Genomic DNA, 5,244 nt, shown 5'->3' on the forward strand with positions numbered 1-5,244 from the left:
GACTTCTAGTCTCCAGAACTGTGAGACAATAAACTGATGCTCCTTTAAGCCATTCTTTTTGAGGTACTTTGTCACAGCAACACTAGGAAACTAATACATTCTGTTTCCAAAGATGTTCTTATCCACTGATTACACATGACTCCCAAAATGTGGAAAAACGAGTAGCCATATTCTCTTTCTGTAGGCTTGCCTGTCGTCCACTGAGTCAGAAACTTTTCAGGGAATAATGTAATTTTTACACTTGCACTTCAGTTCATAGAACAGTTGTTGATACAGGGCAAGTGGCCAAATATGTTGGTTAAATAAAAAGTTATTGGAATAATAACATTTTTTTCACTTTAATGTTTAGAACATAAAAGTATGTTTAGAAATTATCTTTCAGAGCATATTTAAAAAGTGAAACAGAAGCTTATGTGAGATGTGTCGAAGTGGCGGATAGAGGGCTCAGACTGGGAGATTATATGTAATGAGTCACATATCTTCCCAGCATCCATCTGCCCAGTCCTCTCTGTGGGCCCCACCCCCTCCAACTTGCTCAGACCAGTGAGGGACATCATCTAGAACGTTCCATTCCATGCAAACCAAAATTTTGCCCTAGTCAGTGATACATATATTTTTTTAACCAAGAAATGCAAGTACACAATCTGAGAAGTACACTCATTGGGAAAAAAATAGCAGAGTGTTTGAAAGTGGGCACCTCCCCCCAAAATTTGCTAACACATGCTCAGGCATGCAGACATCTTTACACCTGTGACTGAGAGGAGTAGGGTTGGGTTTAGAACTGGGTGGAAGGAAGATCACAAATGATTAATCTACTCAACAATCCTTACTAAAAACTTTCAGTTCTCAACGGTGTGCTGAGGACGAAGAGCCATGAAGTGAGACACCCTCAACCCTATAACGTTTATATTCTCACTCAAGAGAGGGAAAAAAAAACTATGGGTAAAATAATAAATTAATTATTATGGGCTCCAATGGCACAGCACAGTGCCCAGTTTTATCCACACAGGGTAGGCATCCAAGTTGGGTTTATCTCCATTTTAAAATGGACAAGAGAAAATGAACACCGATTTAAGGCCACACACCATAGAAGACTAGCTGGTTAAGTCATTTTTCCACTATGTGCTGAGGGAAGGTCAGGTAAGACAAGCTAATGATGGAGACCCCATCTATGACTGCCAGAGATCTGGGTCTTGAGACATAGGTAGGACTTGCCTCACCTCCAGGAGAAAGGAGCTAGAAAGGTTTAGAACTTTGGGGAAAGATGTTGTCAGTTAAGAAGTTAGTAAGGAGTTGGTGTGGTGAGAAATGAGACTGAAATAGTAGTTTGAGATCAGATAGAAGATAGTGAAAAGATAAGTTGAGAATATCATCTTACAAGAAATAGGAACTGTCTCATGGCCTCAGAGGTATGAGCACAGGGACAGAGAGACTCAGGAATACTTTCCAGATGCCAGTACATGACAGGTGTCCTTATGGGAAGCAGGTGAGATAGAGAGGCCTGAACGTGAGTGTTGGAGATAAGGATGAAAATGGAGATCAACATGAAATGAGACATTATGAAAGAAGAGCCCACAGTAAGTATAGTGCCTCAGGAAATATGGAAGGAGAGGGTGAGGCAAGTAATTCTACAAGAAACACTGGGTATGAGGTAATGACAGAAACTCCAAGTAGGGATGTCTGGTGAGCAATTTAAGAGGTGAGACAAAAAAGCTCACAGGGAGACGAGGCTAGGTGCTGAGTGGAGAGTCCTTTACACTAAAGTAATGGCTATACTTAAAGAAAATGAAACCTCTCAGATGGAATAGTTAAGAAAAAGAAAGAGCAGAGAGCTGAACCCTGGACCCACAGAGCGGCATCCATGGACGGCTAGCAGGAGAATATCAGTTAGTTATGGACATGATCACAGCATCAGAAGAAAATCATTAGCGGTATCATCATGGAAACTAAGGAAATGAGACTTTCCAGAAGGAAAGGCTGATGCATAGCATCTCCCATTGCCACGGTCACAGAGATATGGTCTTTGGGTTTATGATTTAAAGTACAACCTTTGCAAGTGCTGGTAGCAAACAAAACAGTGGGGAGTTGGGAAGAACCTCAGCAGCAAGGCAGTTGCAGCATCTCCTAGAGAGGATTTCTTCAATCAGGTCAGCAGGAGGGAGATTGAAGAGAATCAAGAAGTGCATGTGGCTTAAATGGACCAGAAGACAGGCACTCCAAACTCCCATCTATCTCTAACATTAAACTGCTGAGAGGTTTGGTGCAAATATCTTAACGAACGTGACTTTCAATTTTTTTCGCTTTATATTTTGGAAATTTTCAAACACATTAGAGTGAATAGTAAATCCCACAATTACCAGCCCACAGTCAATCTTGATTCATCTTTATTCTACCCACTTTTTTTCCAGCTGGTTCACTTGAAAATTAATTCTAGATATTAAATCACCCTTCTTTAAATAATTCCTTGAATGCTACTTTAAAAGATATAGTCTTTAAAAAATATGGCTGCATGTCATTGCCACATCTAAAAAGTAAACAGTAATTCGTGAATAGCTCATAAGTGTTTAAATTTCCCCAATTATCTCATACTATTGGGGGAGGGTGCTTTATTGAAATCATGATACAAACAAAGTCCATATCTGGCATTTGGCTAACTTGTTTTCTGTCTTTTTTAATCAATAAGTTCTCCCTCTCTTTTTCTTCTTATTATTTGTTGAAAAAACAAGGTACTATGTCCTATTTCCCACCATCTGGATCTTACTGACACCACCCACATGATGCTTTTTAACAGATTCCTTCAACCCCTGTATCTCCTATTAGCTGGGAGATAGATCTGTGATCAAGTTCATGTGTGATTTTTTTTTTTGTCAAAAAATACAGTGTTTCCTATTGCATCACATCATAAGGTGCAAATGTCTATGGCCTCTCTTTTTTGTGATGTTCAGATTGATATGTGGGTTCAGAGGCCATCTACCACATCTGTCCATTGTGAATTTTCAATATCTTTCATTATGTTGGCAGGAAAATACAAGTTCTTATCTTCTTACAGAAAATCTAATCTATTTTGATTAGCAGAAAATTCAAGACCCTATAACCAGTAGGTCAATACATATAAAACATCAACCGTTCTTAAATTTCAAAATTAGATGTTCATATCCATGACAAGCTATAGTTGATTTTTCAAAAATAAAAGCCATGTTCAGAATGCAGTTTGTCACTGACATTGAAATATAGGTATGGAATACTTAATAAGTACAGTGATAAATGGGAGGTAAAGCAACATGCACAAACTTCCCACCTCTGTGGATGTTGACATAGACTTCTAGAAACCAACTACTGGTAGCAACATAGGTGGTACTGGAAGCTGACATTCCTTGTCGTAAAGAGATTCTTCTTGCCATAAAGATTTTCCTGGTCATAAAGAACCTATACTGGCAGGGAGAATGGAAAAGTAGTGATAAATGTGATGTTACAAAAGAAGAATTAACAGGATTTGGTAAATAATTAAAGAAAGGGAGAGTTGAGTTATTGCCAATACCTTGACCAACTGACTCTCAAGTAACAAAAGAATGTGAATTGGAAATTTCACAAGAACATGAAAAATGTACTGCTGCTTTAGGTCAATGGACACTCCAGCTGGTATTGCTCTAACTTTACAGATAACTGCTATGCTCAGATAACCCCGGAAATATCCCTAAGCCATCAGCATCCACCCTTTCATCTCTAGATATTTCTTAGAAAACTGATAATAAATAACAAAGAGACACACTGTTGGGGGATACTCTAAAAAGCTGAGTCATATGCTAAACAGCATTTGAAGGGAATAAAATATTAACCTATTTATCTGAAAAATACCTGAATGCTTCAGTCCTATGTAATGAATTCATTCAGGAAATACACTGGGGAGCTGCCAGCACCCCTGTACATATAAAAAATTCTGTAGAATAAGTTAAATTTGTGAATTCTCTTACAGAGTCAATGTTCTTAAAGATTATGTGCATGACAGAGCCTGGGGGCCTAGAAGTATAAGGACGAACAGAAGAAGCAGGAGACACCTGGGAGCCCAAACCTGGGCCCAAGAGGTGAGGAAAACGGCAAGGGGAGAGGAGGTGAGGAAATATAGAAATAAAGATCTGAGAGAAACCACTCAATCCTGGAACTGGTCTCAAAAAATGCTTATTAGAAGAAATACATTAAAGAATGCACATCTCAGGGGTTTTGTTTAGGATTTCAGTGGAGAATCCCACAACTGGTCACTAAACCTATTTATCAGTAGACATTCCCAGAACAAAAAGAAAAAAAGAATTTGCCAACCCATTGCTATCCACGTTGGGTCAGGGCAAGGGTCTCCCCATTCCCAGGCACCTTTCTGAGAAGATACCCAACTGCAGTCACTGGCATTTGACAAGGGATGGTCCACATGGGCACACAGAATCAGACATCGATTGGGATGACTGTCGATGTGGGACTGCTGGTGCCTGGAAAGAGCCGTTCCCCGCAAATCAGACCCTCTCAGTGACCTGCCTGCTGTTGAGGGGCCATTTAGTCTGTTCAGGAGGGTCCTGGTGGTCTGGTGTAAAAGGAATCCACATTCTCTGTGAACAGGGAATGCTTTAAAGGGATGAGAAAAATTCAGTCATTTCTCTCCATTTAAGAGGAAATTGATGGAGATCCCTGGGCCCAAAGTTACATAGCAAAAGATCCTGGTTCTTGTAAGAAAGCAGGATTTGTATGTCAGAAGAAGGCATTGGCAATACAGGGAACAGGAAGGAAGAAAAGCGAGAGCAGCGGGCTAGCAGGTTGGGATCCCAGCACCTTCCCCTGGCAGTACTTGAGCCTCACTTGAGACAAATTCTTAAGATAATCATAAAAAACCATAGCAACCTTGTTGATGTTGGGATTTGCACTGAGATTCCAAACCTAGAGGTAGGGCAGGAGAAACAGGTTTGGATTTTTTTCACAGAGCAGGAAAAGAATGTGAGGGCTTCTCAATGAATTTGAAGAGCCAACTGCTGACCACTCATTGGCTTTGCTCATAAACCTATTCTGCCCCCAAGTATCTACAACAAGAAATGAATACAAAACACATCACCATCGTTGGCATCATTCATTTCCAGGAAACTTTGAGAGGCAAACTTTTTTTAAATGGTTTATTCAATTGTTTTATTTTATCATCTGACAGAGGGAGAAAGATTGAGGTGAAAAGAAATAAGTTGGCATTTCCACAGCTTTCACCCATGTTAG

The sequence above is a fragment of the Pteropus vampyrus genome, unplaced genomic scaffold (assembly GCF_000151845.1).
Source record: "Pteropus vampyrus isolate Shadow unplaced genomic scaffold, Pvam_2.0 Scaffold536, whole genome shotgun sequence".
Lineage (NCBI taxonomy): Eukaryota > Metazoa > Chordata > Mammalia > Chiroptera > Pteropodidae > Pteropus > Pteropus vampyrus.